The 17151-nt window shown below is 45.0% G+C and overlaps 1 long non-coding RNA gene across 3 annotated transcripts; it reads left to right on the forward strand.

Moving 5' to 3' along the window:
• Window positions 1-12573: 12573 nt before the first annotated feature.
• Window positions 12574-17138, forward strand: LOC134129041 (uncharacterized). 3 transcript variants are annotated; one of them, XR_009956219.1, is made up of 5 exons: window positions 12574-12641; window positions 15370-15450; window positions 15557-15720; window positions 16667-16900; window positions 16985-17138. It is a non-coding gene; the product is annotated as an uncharacterized LOC134129041 (long non-coding RNA). The 3 variants fall into 3 exon arrangements; XR_009956221.1 differs by having other exon boundaries at window positions 16667-16905; window positions 16985-17128; XR_009956220.1 differs by lacking the exon at window positions 12574-12641 and adding an exon at window positions 12648-13846.
• The last annotated feature ends 13 nt before the right edge of the window (window positions 17139-17151 follow it).

The following is a 17151-nucleotide window of genomic DNA, read 5'->3' on the forward strand; positions in this document are numbered from 1 at the left end:
AAAAAGAGGGAGAGAAGAAGAAGAGGAAGAGGGACGAAAAAGAGGGAAAGAAGAAGAAGAAGGGGAAACACGAGAAAAGGGAAAGAGAAGAAGAAGGGGATACGAAGAAGGATGACGGACAATAACAAGACAGCGTAAAGTGAGATGGTAGAGGGATTAACGAGCGGAACGGCGAGTGACTCTCCACTACAAAAGACAGCAATATCTGCACCATTGCGCTACGTTGGTTTTGTTTTGTGTAACGGAACTCGGATTGAGATCCGCGCCGTTTATAGGACCGCCGCGGCAATAGCGGAGTGAGCCAGGGTTTAGCTTGGGAGATCCGGACCTGCACGAGAGGGAGAGAGAGTATCCAACCCGGCCACTCTTTTAACCATCGGTTCGCGGATCCGGAGGGACCAACACCGCTGCGGACGTCTGCGACGACAGCCCCGATTCCGACTCGCCAACACCGTGAGGAGGAAGAGTGAGTGTTTCCTTTTCGGGGGGCACTTTGGCGCGAAGTAGCCATTTTTCTTGTGAGGAGGCTTCCCCGCTCCCTCCCCCGCGCAACAAGCCTGCACCGTACAGTGGACAATTGATTGGGTACCCACGTTTGGTTTATGTATATTAGTTAGTTACCTGCCGGCTTAGATAAATAATGGTTGGACAGAAGCCTAATGTTTGAGTGTTATTTTATGTGTAGTTGTGAATCCCATGTCCAGTAAAAGGTTAAATGTATTCTATTGTGTACGTGGTATGTCTTCCTAAATAATTGGTGTGATAAGGTGCTAAAATAATAGGGATAACAGTGTAGTAACCTAGTATTGATTATATAAATTAAATAGTTAAGAATTCGGGCAGCGCACTCCTTTAACAAAGCCAGGACAGCTAGGGGGCGCTACACTACCAAATCCTGAAGGCTCATGTCCGACATCTTGAAAGCGAGGGAAGTCAGTGGACTATGAAACTGTCTGTATTGACTTGGTGAGTCCACTGTGCTTCTTCAAGTGGTGGGAATGGAATGGGAATAACATCAGTTGGATGTGATGTCATCAAATCGATCACATGATCGAATTGAACTATGGTACGTCAACAAATGGACCACGTGATCAAATGGAACCACGTGATGTCAGTTGTGTTGGTGTATCTCTGGCCAATCCCACAGGACAGTGATGGTGTCTGAAGGGTAAGCGTGTTGCGTCACTTTCTGTCGGCAGCGTGTGTGATGTCATTAAACTTTTTCACAGCTGTAGCTATACTAAGTTGATTGTGTCGTGATCTTTTTTAGTATAAGCGGCGAATTATTTTCGTGGCGTTGTTAAACGCCTCACCGTGCAGCACTTTTTCGTTCAATTGAATAGTTGCTTAGACGTTGTTTAGCGTCAACGTTACCTCTATTAGCATTAGCTTAGTAGCTAATCTTGTGACGTCTTCCCTCCCTACCTCTCCTGCTCCTGTTCTTGTTCGGTGTGTCATATGTTTAGCTATTCCTCTGCCCCCCTTGCGGATTATGGTACATGTAAGAAGTGTAGTATATTTGATAGGTTGGAGGCGAGGCTTAGTGAGTTAGGAGCGCGGCTCCGCACCATGGAGGCTCAGTCAATAGCTGCTGTAGTTAACCAGCCATCTCCCGTAGTCGGTGCGGACCACGTAGACGTAGCGTTCGCTCTCAAATGAGCAACTGAAAATATTTTGGATGGCCAAAAGGCCGAACTCAATTATGCCTGCTTATTTCTATATAAAAAGCAGTAAATGTCATTGTTTTGACCGCTGGTAATCGTGTGTTATTTGGCAATTAAAAGGTGAGTTTACCCTTCAAAATGATCATTTATTCAAATAGAATTTACAAAATGTGAAGCATTTGACTCTTTCAGTCACATTAATAACATGGCATTTTGAGTTTCATATACTACTGAAACCAGCATTTTGTTAGCTTTCTAAAGACATCACATCTTTGTAGCCAAAATGAACAAGACATGTCACTGAACCGTGTAAAGAAAAGTGTCCCAGTTTTGTAGCCTTTTTGACTTTAAATGCCTATATTAAACCTTTAATCTTTAGCTAGATCAAGTGTTTTATTTCACTTGTTATATTCCCACATTTTAGTTTTCTTCAATTCTTTCTGTTTTTCATTCAGTGTGAGAAATCCAGTCTCTGTTGAGCTTTAACAAGTCCATCAAAGTCTGGCTGAATGTCTGAGGTGGAGATGCTACATATGTAGGTGGATCCAAAGAGAACCAACATCTTCTGAGCATGTCTCCTCATGTTTGGAAAGTTCTCCTCCTTGAGAGCAAAGTAGAACTCTAGCAGTGATGCTGACTTAAAGTGCTCTTTCAGGAGTCAATCAGACTGCAGGTCAATGAGTTCAAGCTGAACATCAGTAAAGAAAAGGTTAGTAGTCCATGTTTGTTTTGAAAATTCTGCTTTCGGCATCCACTTTCCTCTTTTTGGCATGAGCCGACATTTTCGCATTTTTCAGGGGTGACACTGAAGGAAGACAGGTTGTCAATCACATGCATTTCACGTGCACAGTTGACGTGCACGATTGCGTGCACTGTGAGAATAAATGGGCTTAAAAAAAAGCAATGCGGTTTTAGTCCACCAATAAGATAATTAGAAAATATGTTTTATTTTCTAATTATCATGTAATCTTTCGCGGGCCGGTCAGAATCATCCCGCGGGCCGTACAATGCCCAGGTCTGCGCTAAAATAATGTCTGACACTATAGTTTTCTCTGGCCCCCTCCCAAACTTAATCAGTGACGCCATGTATAGCCGCATGTCGTCATTCCGGCGCTGGTTGTCGAGGTGGTGCCCAGTAAATAATATGGGCTTCGTTGATCACTGGAAGACGTTTTGGGGAGAGCCTGGTCTGATTAGGAGGGACTTTGGATGGGGCTCAACCAGAAGAAGAACCTTAGAAATGGGTTCACGGTCTATGTTTATTGGATACCGCTGTAGCCTCATTCAAAGAAGCCATTCCCTCTGCTCTAAGTTCAGTGTCCTGTCTCAAGATATCAGAAGATACCTGTAAAAACTTCAGTCCATCACAAATTGACCATCTTCTTATTACTGCCACAGGCTCTCTGAGAGTGACGTTGGACGCTATTGCTCCTCTTGAAAGAAGAAGGGCAACAAGAAGGAAGTTCGCTCCTTGGTTTAACCCTCAAAGCCAGAACTTAAAGCAAACTGTGCAGAAACTTGAACGGTTATGGCGTTCCACCAAATCAGAAGGATCTAGGCTAGTTTGGCAAGACAGCGTTAAAACATATAAGAAGGCTCTACGTAACGCAAGAGCATCTTATTACTCCTCATTAATAGAGAAAAATAAAAACAAGTCCCTGTTTCTCTTCAGCACTGTAGCCAGACTGACAGAGAGTCACAGCGCTGTCGAGCCGTGTATTCCTGTGGACCTCAGTAGTAACGACTTTATGAACTTCTTGAATAATAATCTTCAGACTATCAAAGAGAAAATCGATGTCTCCTGCCCCCAACCAGAGCCGACCCGTCCTCAGATCTAGGAACCTTGGATGCAGCCGTGGGCCCGGATACTTGAATGGCTTCTCTTCCATCAACCTTGATCAACTGACTTCTACAATTTGAAAATCTTAACTCTTCTCCTCTCTTGTGTCTTTGATCCGTTTCCGACTAAGATGCTTAAGGAAGTTTTTCCTTTAATCAGCTCATCTTTACTGGATATTATTAATCTTCTTCTTGACTTTTAATCAAATGAGAGGCAGCTTGGCAAAGCTCAGACGCACATTTATTTGTTTGAATTAAACAATACTTTAGGGAACAACATTAAATAGTTATTTAAACCAAATGCTAAATTGTAGGTTTCTTGTCCTTGTTTGCATGAAAAAATCAAACCTGGCAGAACACTCTCACGGGTTTTGCTCCTCTCTGTGTTGCCAGGCTGCAGTGACCGTCCAGGACAGCTGCTATGAAGTCCAGAGGTTCCTCCTCCTGGAGGGAGAAAGACCTCAGCTCCATCTGGTATCAATCACATGATATTTATACCCAAATAATATTATCTTTACCACACGCATATCAGTGAGAGTTTTTTAGGAAATAACGACCGGAGGTTTCCGTTGTCATCCAGGAGCAGGATGACAGAGGAGTGTCGATAAGAAGAAAGAGGAAGTAGAGAAGAGGGGTTTAGAGAGGAAGAAGGAGGAGGTGGATGAGGTCCAGAAGCTCCACGTGAAGCTCAAACAGGTGCAGCAACGTTGGGACAAAGAGTGTCTGGCCAGAGACAAACGACAGGTAGGCCTTGTGCCGACACACTTTCATTTGTCTCAATTCGTCTGCCTCTGCTCGTAGATAACACATCCAAATTCAAGCAGGTAGAGCTAGAGTTAACTAAGGAATCAACTAATAGAACCAGTGAGAGGGATTCATCCGCGTACATAGACCTATGAACTCTCCCTGATAAGATGGGTTTACAGATGGTTTGTGTTGCTGCCTTTTCCCTTTTACCACAGCTGGGAGCTTTTTACTTGTACTTCTACCTCACAGGCTACTTTTCTGAACATCTGCAACACAAATACAACACAAAATTCATAAAATGCAACATGCAACATATTCTTTCTGATGGGTTTACTGTGAGTAAATCTCTTACTGTGTGAGGGGGGAAAAAGAACCATTTTTTCTCACACAGCAGGACAATCACAATTTGCATTTTGAATTTGATATGAGTGGGTGGGAGACGTAAAGTTTTAGAGGCCTTGTCTAGCTCAGTTCATTCTGCTCACTTTAGTAAGAATGAATCAACATTTATATAGGACCTTCTTTTATTGTCTAATCATTTGTATTGTTTTTCACATGTAAATTGACCTTCATATTAAAGCCTAATTTTCATGGTTTTTACACTTTCATATAGCTTTAGGACGAAATTAAGTAACGTGTGAGGCAGGGCAATACAAGTGAGGCAGATTAATAACTACAAAGTACAAAAATAGAAATAAAATCATGATAGTCTGCAATAATATGTATGTTTAGTTATGATCAAATGAATGAAGCACTAAGTTGACCAGGAGCCCCCTCCCACATTACCTGCCTTCCTTAAAGGGTTAACAAGCAACAGTGCTTTACAACAGCAATACTAGGGAAAACACATAAGTAAGTTATATATTTGGGTTGATCCTTTAACCCTCCATAACCGACCTGTACATGAATTAAAAGCTCTGATGGCTCTGAACCATGTCCCCAGTGCCAGCAGGAGAGTGTGCTGGAGCAGCGGTGCCTCCTAGAGGCCGAGCGGCTGCGCTGCGAGCGTGAGGAGCTCGAGGCTCAGCTGCTGGAGTACCAGCAGAGCCTGGAACGACTGAGGGAGGGCCAGAGGAGCGTGGAGAAGGAGATCGAAGCCCAGCAGAGGCTGCTGCAGCGCTGGAGACACCACCGGCAGAGCAGCCTGCCCGTGACCATACCGCTGGATGGGTACAAGGTGAAGTAAGGGAAGCAGAAGGTACGCGAATGAATGGAAGCTGAAGAATTCCACGTACAAACGTGTATCGTTTTGATGTCTCAGGTGTCCGGCCACAGCCGCTCGGGCAGCCTGGACGGCAACCTTTCTGTGTACGAGAACAAGGCCACCATGCTCGCATCCCTCCAGCAGAGTCACCCCCGCCCCCCCGCCGCCGCCCCGCTGACGACAACCAGCAGCAGCAGCAGCATCTGCTCTCTGCCGTGTCAGGACAGAACTGCGGCGCCAACCTGGGCCTGAGCGCCAGCCTGTACAACAGCCTCAACACCCTGCTGAGCCAGGTGCACAGCAAGCCGCCTCCGGATGGTCGCACGTGCCCCCGGCCTCGGAACGACCTCCCCCGGGCCCTCAGCGGCAGGATCAGCACCCAGCAGCAAGGGACCAACAGCGGTAAGTGTGCTCACGCCACCCCCCCACTTTGAATACATTACATGTCATTTAGCTGACGCTTTTATCCAAAGTGACTTACAATAAGTGCATTTCCACATAGAGATACAAACTCAGAAGAACAAGTAACAAGAAAGTACATTTTTGTCTCTTTGTCTCCTGTGTTCACCGCCATCTTCAACACCTCCTTGGTGACATGCCGTGTCCCAGCCTGCTTCAAGGCCTCCACCATCATCACTGTTCCCAAGAAGCCCAGGATCACAGGACTGAATGACTACAGGCCCGTCGCACTGACCTCTGTAGTCATGAAGTCCTTTGAACGGCTAGTCCTGTCCCACCTTAAGTTCCTCACCGACCCCCCTCCTGGACCCCCTGCAGTTCGCCTACAGAGCCAACAGGTCTGTAGACGATGCTGTCAACATGGCCCTCCACTTCATCCTCCAGCATCTGGACTCCCCAGGAACCTACGCCAGGATCCTGTTTGTGGACTTCACCTCTGCCTTCAACACCATCATCCCGTCTCTACTGCAGGACAAACTCTCCCAGCTGCACGTGCCCGACTCCACCTGCAAGTGGATCACTGACTTCCTGTCCGACAGGAAGCAGCACTTGAAGCTGAGGAAACACGTCTCTGCCTCTCGGTCCATCAGCACCGGTTCCCCCCAAGGCTGCGTTCTTTCCCCTCTGCTCTTCTCCCTGTACACCAACGACTGCACCTCCAGTCACCAGTCCGTCAAGCTCCTGAAGTTTGCTGATGACACCACCCTCATTAGACTAATCTCTGGTGGCGACGAGTCCGCCTACAGGTGGGAGTCTGACCACCTGGTGACGTGGTGCAGCGTGAAAAACCTGGAGCTGAACGCCCTGAAGACAGTGGAGATGGTCGTGGACTTCAGGAAGAACGCAGCCCCACCATCCCCCCTCACCTTGTGTGACTCCCCCGTCACCACTGTGGACTCCTTCCGTTTCCTGGGCTCCATCATCACCCAGGACCTCAAGTGGGAGCTGAACATCAGCTCCATCAACAAAAAGGCTCAGCAGAGGATGTTCTTCCTGAGGCAGCTGAAGAAATTCAACCTGCCAAAGACGATGATGGTGCACTTCTACACGGCCATCATCGAGTCCATCCTCTGCTCCTCCATCACCGTGTGGTACGCTGCAGCCACAGCCAAGGACAAGGGCAGGCTGCAGCGTGTCATCCACACTGCGGACAGGGTGATTGGCTGCAATCTTCCGTCTCTTCAGGACTTGTTCGCTGCCAGGACTCTGAAGCGGGCCAGAAAGATTGTAGCCGACCCCTCCCACCCTGAACATGAACTGTTTGTGCTCCTTCCATCCGGCAGGAGGCTGAGGTCCATCAGGACTAAGACCTCCCGCCACACGAACAGTTTCTTCCCTTCGGCAGTCGGGCTCATCAACAGAGCCCGGGCCCCCCCTGACTGACTCTCACTCCCATGTTCATTCATTCGCTGTGTCACTTTCACTTGTCACTTTGTTTAGCTGGTGCACTTTATCCTCATTTTTATTCCTAATTTTATCTTATCTCCTCTAATTTACTAACCCATAGCTTTATTTTTTAGCGCACTTACCCATAGCTTATATTTTATTATTACTTTTATTTTATTTTTATCTTATTTGCACTATGTCGTCATTATTATACTGTCTTCTGTGATGCACCTACCGCCAAGGCAAATTCCATGTATGTACTACATATTATGGCAATAAACGTTTCCTGATTCCTGATCCTGATTCCTGAGGAGGAGCTCGGCCCTGCTGGAGAGGTTACCACGATAACATGGGGAGAAAAGTTAATTAATGAATATAAATAAATAATCCTGGTCCGACGGGATGTGTTACCACCAGTTGTTGACAACATGCACATTCGTTGCTCGTGGCTCTGTTATATTGATATTCAAGTTAGCTGTTCGCTGACGTTAGCTTCACATACTAGGCTATCATTAGCTGATATGTATGTAAAAGGATGAAAGGATTGCTAAAAATATAGAAATGAGAAAGACTGAAAATAGTCTTGGGGCTTTAGGAGGAAGCCGGAGTACCCGGAGAGAACCACAGGGAGAACATGACGACTCCACACAGAGAGGCCAACGAGCAGAGTCAAACCCACAACCTTAGTGCTGTGAGGCGACAGTGCTAACCACCACACAACACGACCAAAAGCTGGGGTAGAAAAGGGGGGATAATGACTCTCACACTGTCTCAGAGACTGTCTCACACTGTTATAGAGACTGTTTCACACAGCCTCACTGACTGTCTCACACTGTCTCACACAGTCTCACAGACTGTCCGACGGGATCCTGGTCCGACGGGATGTGTTACCACCAGTTGTTGACAACATGCACATTCGTTGCTCGTGGCTCTGTTATATTGATATTCAAGTTAGCTGTTCGCTGACGTTAGCTTCACATACTAGGCTATCATTAGCTGATGTGTATGTAAAATGATGAATGAATGATGAATTGCTGAAAATATAGAAATAAGAAAGACTGAAAATAGTCTTGGGACTTTAGGAGGAAGCCGGAGTACCCGGAGAGAACCACAGGGAGAACGTGACGACTCCACACAGAGAGGCCAACGAGCAGAGTCAAACCCACGACCTTAGTGCTGTGAGGCGACAGTGCTAACAACCACACAACACGACCAAAAGCTGGGGTAGAAAAGGGGGGGTAATGACTCTCACAGTCTCACAGACTGTCTCACACTGTTATAGAGACTGTTTCACACAGCCTCACAGACTGTCTCACACAGTCTCACATACTGTCTCACACTGTCTCAGAAACTGTTTCACACAGTCTCAAAGACTGTCTCACACTGTTATAGAGACTGTTTCACACAGCCTCACAGACTGTCTCACACAGTCTCACAGACTGTCTCACACTGTCTCAGAGACTGTTTCACACAGTCTCAAAGACTGTCTCACACTGTTATAGAGACTGTTTCACACAGCCTCACAGACTGTCTCACACTGTCTCACAGACTGTCTCACACAGTCTCACAGACTGTCTCACACTGTCTCAGAGACTGTTTCACACAGCCTCGCAGACTGTCTCACACTGTCTCACAGACTGTCTCACACTGTTTTAGAGACTGTTTCACACTGCCTCACAGACTGTCTCACACTCTCTCAGAGACTGTCTCACACTGTATCACACTGTTCCGCTGACTGTCTGACAACCTGTCTCACACACGGTCTCACACTGTCTCAGAGACTATCTCACGGTGTCTCAGAGACTGTAGCAGACGACCATCAGCTTAAAGGCAGTTTGTGTGTAAGAGCTTCTGTGAGCGTAGTCTGCCAGGTGACTCATAGTCACAAAAGATTGTTTCAAGGCATGCTGAGGTTTTATTCTTGTTTCAGCATCTGAATTGAGCAACATTTGAAGGAGATTTAAAAATGCCCGTGTGTCTTTAAGTTCAACCTCACCCATTCCCTCTGAAAAGACATCTACTGCGTGAGCCAAATTTCCGAAATTGTTGAAATGCCATTCTGACAATTGCAGCTGTTCATTATTTTCCTTGTTGTACTCTTTTAGTGTTTTTAGTCTCCATTGTGAATTGTCAGTGCGGCTTTTTCTCCTGAAATACCGTTGGGTGTTTTTTCCAGCATTTAGCAGGTGGTCTTGTGGCTGACCCAGCAGACAGCAAATAATTTTCATTATATCGTATAGTGATTCTCCGTTGAAGATATCCTGGCCAAATAACAGAGATGCTAAAACACATCCCAGTGCCCACATGTCAATGGCTTCTGATATGGGGAGGCCCAAGGACACTTCTGGTGCTTGGTATGGACAAATTGGCAGAGTCATTCCTGTCTTCACTTCGGAGGCTGGAATGGCCAAACCAAAGTCAATTAGTTTTATCTTGAAGGGCTCATCTTGGTGGTTGACGAGCATAATGTTGTCAAGTTTCAGGTCTGTGTAAAGGAGGCCGATACCCTTTAGCGCGTTAAATGCTTCAAGCAGCTGATGAGTTATGGGACGGATTTCATTAAGAGTGAATGTTACCTGTTTCTCCATAAGCAAATTATAAAGGCTCCTGTCTAGCAACTCAAAAGTGATGCAAGACATGTCATCAACTATGAAACTGTCCATGAATGTCACCAAGTTGTTTTTCTCTGGGTTAAGGGTGCTGAGCTTTTTCAGCATCTTTACTTCTTCGGCGTAATCATCAAGGTCTCTGAGGACCTTTATGGCCGTATTCTTGTTGGTTTTCAAATTGACGCACTTGACTACTTGTCCAAAAGCTCCTTCTCCAATGAAATCCAATACTTTGTATTGTACAGACTTGTTGCAGAGTAAATTATCCTGCAATAGTTTCAGTAAGGTTGGAGTTCCACGGCTGGATTCTGGGCAGTGTGCTTCCTCAAGCTTAAAGTTGTCTATGTTTGAGGAAACATCTGTTGAATCAGTTGATTCCATGTTGCTTTCGAAACTTCTGAGATATTCCTGACATTCTACATCACACCCAGGGCAGACGACCATCAGCTCAAAGGCAGTTTGTGTATAAGAGCTATCGTGTGCGTAGTCGGCCAGGTGACTCATAGTCACAAAAGAATGTTCCAAGGCATGCTGAGGTGTTATTCTTGTTTCACCATCTGAATTGAGCAACATTTGAACAAGATTTATAAATGCCGCTTTGTCTTCAAGTTCATCGTCTTCAATTGCATCTGAATGCCTATCTACTGCGCGAGCCAAATTTCCAATATGGTCGAAGGGCCACGTTGACAAATGCAGTTGTTCATGATGTCCCTCGTTGTACTCTTCTGGTGTTTGTAGTCTCCATTGTGAATTGCCAGAGCAATTTTTTCTCGTGAAATAATGGTGAGTGTCTTTTCCAGCATTTAGCAGGTGGTCTTGTGGCTGACCCAGCAGACAGCAAATAGTTTTCATTACGTCGTATGTTGATACTCCGTTGAAGATATCCTGGCCAAAAAACAGAGATGTCAAAACACATCCTAGTGCCCACATGTCAATGGCTTCTGATATGGGGAGGCCCAAGGTCACTTCTGGTGCTCGGTATGCAGAAGGTTTATGAATCCTTCTTTCCGTCACTTCGGAGGCTGGTATGGCTATACCAAAGTCAATTAGTTTCAACTTGTAGGGCTCATCTTTGTGGTTGATGAGCATAATGTTGTCAAGTTTCAGGTCTTGGTAAATGAGGCCAACACTCTTTAGCGCATTTAATGCTACAAGTAGCTGATGAGTTATCGGACGGATTTCACTGATAGTTAGATCCTGATTCTCATTCATCAAATCGTAAAGGCTCCTGTCTAGCAACTCAAAGGTGATGCAAGCCATGTCATTAACTATAAAACTGTCCATGAATGTCACCAAGTTGTTTTTCTTTGGGTCAAGGGTCCTGAGCTTTTCCAGCATCTTTACTTCTTTGGCATAATTCTTAACGTCTTTGTGAAACTTTATGGCCGTATTCTTGTTTGTTTTTAAATTGACACACTTGAGTACGTGTCCATAACTTCCTTGTCCAATATAGTCCAAAACTTTGTATTGAACAGACTTGTTGCAGAGTAAGGGATACTCCTTATCCTGCAATTGTTTCAGTAAGGTTGGAGTTCCATGGCGGGATTCTGGGCAGTGTGCAAGGCTGGAGTTGTCTATCTTTTGAGGAAACACCTCTTCAGAGTCAGTTAATTCCATGTCGTTTTCGGAACTGCTAAGATATTCCTGACATTCGTCTAAATCACACCCCGGGCAGACGACCATCAGCTTAGAGGCAGTTTGTGTATAAGAGCTTCTGTGAGCGTGGTCTGCCAGGTGACTCATAGTCACAAAAGAATGTTTCAAGGCATGCTGAGGTGTTATTCTTGCTTCAGCATCTGAGTTTAGCAACATTTGAAGGAGATTTAAAAATGCCGCTGTGTCTTCATGTTCAACCTCATCAATTGCATCTGAAAAGATATCTACTGCGTCAGCCAAATTTCCAACATGGTCAAACCGCCACTTTGACCATTTCAGCTGGTTATTATTTTCCTTCTTGGACTCTTGTGGTGTCTTTAGTGCCCATTGTGAATTGCCAGGACGGTAAGTTCTCTTGAAATACTGTCGAGTGTTTGTTCCAGCATTTAGCAGGTAGTCTTGTGGCTGACCCAGCAGGCAGCAAACAGTTTTCATTACATCGTATGCTGATTCTCCCTTGAAGATATCCTGGCCAAAAAACAGAGATGCCAAAACACATCCCAGTGCCCACATGTCAATTGCTTCTGATATTGGGAGGCCCAAGGTCACTTCTGGTGCTCGGTAAGCACAAGGTTGCACAATTATTCCTGCCCTCACTTCGGAGGCTGGAATGGCCAAACTAAAGTCAATTAATTTTACCTTGAAAGGCTCATCTTGTTGGTTGACGAGCATAATGTTGTCAGGTTTCAAGTCTGTGTAAAGAAAGCCAATATCCTTTAGCTCGGTAAATGCCACAAGTAGCTGATAAGTTATGGGGCGAATTTCATTGAGAGTCAATGGTGCCTGTCTCTTCACTACCAAATCCTGAAGGCTCATGTCCGACATCTTGAAAGCGAGGGAAGTCAGTGGACTATGAAACTGTCTGTATTGACTTGGTGAGTCCACTGTGCTTCTTCAAGTGGTGGGAATGGAATGGGAATAACATCAGTTGGATGTGATGTCATCAAATCGATCACATGATCGAATTGAACTATGGTACGTCAACAAATGGACCACGTGATCAAATGGAACCACGTGATGTCAGTTGTGTTGGTGTATCTCTGGCCAATCCCACAGGACAGTGATGGTGTCTGAAGGGTAAGCGTGTTGCGTCACTTCCTGTCGGCAGCGTGTGTGATGTCATTAAACTTTTTCACAGCTGTAGCTATACTAAGTTGATTGTGTCGTGATCTTTTTTAGTATAAGCGGCGAATTATTTTCGTGGCGTTGTTAAACGCCTCACCGTGCAGCACTTTTTCGTTCAATTGAATAGTTGCTTAGACGTTGTTTAGCGTCAACGTTACCTCTATTAGCATTAGCTTAGTAGCTAATCTTGTGACGTCTTCCCTCCCTACCTCTCCTGCTCCTGTTCTTGTTCGGTGTGTCATATGTTTAGCTATTCCTCTGCCCCCCTTGCGGATTATGGTACATGTAAGAAGTGTAGTATATTTGATAGGTTGGAGGCGAGGCTTAGTGAGTTAGGAGCGCGGCTCCGCACCATGGAGGCTCAGTCAATAGCTGCTGTAGTTAACCAGCCATCTCCCGTAGTCGGTGCGGACCACGTAGACGTAGCGTTCGCTCTCAAATGAGCAACTGAAAATATTTTGGATGGCCAAAATGCCGAACTCAATTATGCCTGCTTATTTCTATATAAAAAGCAGTAAATGTCATTGTTTTGACCGCTGGTAATCGTGTGTTATTTGGCAATTAAAAGGTGAGTTTACCCTTCAAAATGATCATTTATTCAAATAGAATTTACAAAATGTGAAGCATTTGACTCTTTCAGTCACATTAATAACATGGCATTTTGAGTTTCATATACTACTGAAACCAGCATTTTGTTAGCTTTCTAAAGACATCACATCTTTGTAGCCAAAATGAACAAGACATGTCACTGAACCGTGTAAAGAAAAGTGTCCCAGTTTTGTAGCCTTTTTGACTTTAAATGCCTATATTAAACCTTTAATCTTTAGCTAGATCAAGTGTTTTATTTCACTTGTTATATTCCCACATTTTAGTTTTCTTCAATTCTTTCTGTTTTTCATTCAGTGTGAGAAATCCAGTCTCTGTTGAGCTTTAACAAGTCCATCAAAGTCTGGCTGAATGTCTTAGGTGGAGATGCTACATATGTAGGTGGATCCAAAGAGAACCAACATCTTCTGAGCATGTCTCCTCATGTTTGGAAAGTTCTCCTCCTTGAGAGCAAAGTAGAACTCTAGCAGTGATGCTGACTTAAAGTGCTCTTTCAGGAGTCAATCAGACTGCAGGTCAATGAGTTCAAGCTGAACATCAGTAAAGAAAAGGTTAGTAGTCCATGTTTGTTTTGAAAATTCTGCTTTCGGCATCCACTTTCCTCTTTTTGGCATGAGCCGACATTTTCGCATTTTTCAGGGGTGACACTGAAGGAAGACAGGTTGTCAATCACATGCATTTCACGTGCACAGTTGACGTGCACGATTGCGTGCACTGTGAGAATAAATGGGCTTAAAAAAAAGCAATGCGGTTTTAGTCCACCAATAAGATAATTAGAAAATATGTTTTATTTTCTAATTATCATGTAATCTTTCGCGGGCCGGTCAGAATCATCCCGCGGGCCGTACAATGCCCAGGTCTGCGCTAAAATAATGTCTGACACTATAGTTTTCTCTGGCCCCCTCCCAAACTTGATCAGTGACGCCATGTATAGCCGCATGTCGTCATTCCGGCGCTGGTTGTCGAGGTGGTGCCCAGTAAATAATATGGGCTTCGTTGATCACTGGAAGACGTTTTGGGGAGAGCCTGGTCTGATTAGGAGGGACTTTGGATGGGGCTCAACCAGAAGAAGAACCTTAGAAATGGGTTCACGGTTGATGTTTATTGGATACCGCTGTAGCCTCATTCAAAGAAGCCATTCCCTCTGCTCTAAGTTCAGTGTCCTGTCTCAAGATATCAGAAGATACCTGTAAAAACTTCAGTCCATCACAAATTGACCATCTTCTTATTACTGCCACAGGCTCTCTGAGAGTGACGTTGGACGCTATTGCTCCTCTTGAAAGAAGAAGGGCAACAAGAAGGAAGTTCGCTCCTTGGTTTAACCCTCAAAGCCAGAACTTAAAGCAAACTGTGCAGAAACTTGAACGGTTATGGCGTTCCACCAAATCAGAAGGATCTAGGCTAGTTTGGCAAGACAGCGTTAAAACATATAAGAAGGCTCTACGTAACGCAAGAGCATCTTATTACTCCTCATTAATAGAGAAAAATAAAAACAAGTCCCTGTTTCTCTTCAGCACTGTAGCCAGACTGACAGAGAGTCCCAGCGCTGTCGAGCCGTGTATTCCTGTGGACCTCAGTAGTAACGACTTTATGAACTTCTTGAATAATAATCTTCAGACTATCAAAGAGACAATCAATGTCTCCTGCCCCTAACCAGAGCCGACCCGTCCTCAGATCTAGGAACCTTGGATGCAGCCGTGGGCCCTGATACTTGAATGGCTTCTCTTCCATCAACCTTGATCAACTGACTTCTACAATTTGAAAATCTTAACTCTTCTCCTCTCTTGTGTCTTTGATCCGTTTCCGACTAAGATGCTTAAGGAAGTTTTTCCTTTAATCAGCTCATCTTTACTGGATATTATTAATCTTCTTCTTGACTTTTAATCAAATGAGAGGCAGCTTGGCAAAGCTCAGACGCACATTTATTTGTTTGAATTAAACAATACTTTAGGGAACAACATTAAATAGTTATTTAAACCAAATGCTAAATTGTAGGTTTCTTGTCCTTGTTTGCATGAAAAAATCAAACCTGGCAGAACACTCTCACGGGTTTTGCTCCTCTCTGTGTTGCCAGGCTGCAGTGACCGTCCAGGACAGCTGCTATGAAGTCCAGAGGTTCCTCCTCCTGGAGGGAGAAAGACCTCAGCTCCATCTGGTATCAATCACATGATATTTATACCCAAATAATATTATCTTTACCACACGCATATCAGTGAGAGTTTTGTAGGAAATAACGACCGGAGGTTTCCGTTGTCATCCAGGAGCAGGATGACAGAGGAGTGTCGATAAGAAGAAAGAGGAAGTAGAGAAGAGGGGTTTAGAGAGGAAGAAGGAGGAGGTGGATGAGGTCCAGAAGCTCCACGTGAAGCTCAAACAGGTGCAGCAACGTTGGGACAAAGAGTGTCTGGCCAGAGACAAACGACAGGTAGGCCTTGTGCCGACACACTTTCATTTGTCTCAATTCGTCTGCCTCTGCTCGTAGATAACACATCCAAATTCAAGCAGGTAGAGCTAGAGTTAACTAAGGAATCAACTAATAGAACCAGTGAGAGGGATTCATCCGCGTACATAGACCTATGAACTCTCCCTGATAAGATGGGTTTACAGATGGTTTGTGTTGCTGCCTTTTCCCTTTTACCACAGCTGGGAGCTTTTTACTTGTACTTCTACCTCACAGGCTACTTTTCTGAACATCTGCAACACAAATACAACACAAAATTCATAAAATGCAACATGCAACATATTCTTTCTGATGGGTTTACTGTGAGTAAATCTCTTACTGTGTGAGGGGGGAAAAAGAACCATTTTTTCTCACACAGCAGGACAATCACAATTTGCATTTTGAATTTGATATGAGTGGGTGGGAGACGTAAAGTTTTAGAGGCCTTGTCTAGCTCAGTTCATTCTGCTCACTTTAGTAAGAATGAATCAACATTTATATAGGACCTTCTTTTATTGTCTAATCATTTGTATTGTTTTTCACTTGTAAATTGACCTTCATATTAAAGCCTAATTTTCATGGTTTTTACACTTTCATATAGCTTTAGGACGAAATTAAGTAACGTGTGAGGCAGGGCAATACAAGTGAGGCAGATTAATAACTACAAAGTACAAAAATAGAAATAAAATCATGATAGTCTGCAATAATATGTATGTTTAGTTATGATCAAATGAATGAAGCACTAAGTTGACCAGGAGCCCCCTCCCACATTACCTGCCTTCCTTAAAGGGTTAACAAGCAACAGTGCTTTACAACAGCAATACTAGGGAAAACACATAAGTAAGTTATATATTTGGGTTGATCCTTTAACCCTCCATAACCGACCTGTACATGAATTAAAAGCTCTGATGGCTCTGAACCATGTCCCCAGTGCCAGCAGGAGAGTGTGCTGGAGCAGCGGTGCCTCCTAGAGGCCGAGCGGCTGCGCTGCGAGCGTGAGGAGCTCGAGGCTCAGCTGCTGGAGTACCAGCAGAGCCTGGAACGACTGAGGGAGGGCCAGAGGAGCGTGGAGAAGGAGATCGAAGCCCAGCAGAGGCTGCTGCAGCGCTGGAGACACCACCGGCAGAGCAGCCTGCCTGTGACCATACCGCTGGATGGGTACAAGGTGAAGTAAGGGAAGCAGAAGGTACGCGAATGAATGGAAGCTGAAGAATTCCACGTACAAACGTGTATCGTTTTGATGTCTCAGGTGTCCGGCCACAGCCGCTCGGGCAGCCTGGACGGCAACCTTTCTGTGTACGAGAACAAGGCCACCATGCTCGCATCCCTCCAGCAGAGTCACCCACCCCCGCCGCCGCCCCTCTGACGACAACCAGCAGCAGCAGCAGCATCTGCTCTCTGCCGTGTCAGGACAGA

Source organism: Pungitius pungitius, chromosome 5 (assembly GCF_949316345.1).
Source record: "Pungitius pungitius chromosome 5, fPunPun2.1, whole genome shotgun sequence".
In the NCBI taxonomy this organism is placed as follows: Eukaryota; Metazoa; Chordata; class Actinopteri; order Perciformes; family Gasterosteidae; genus Pungitius; species Pungitius pungitius.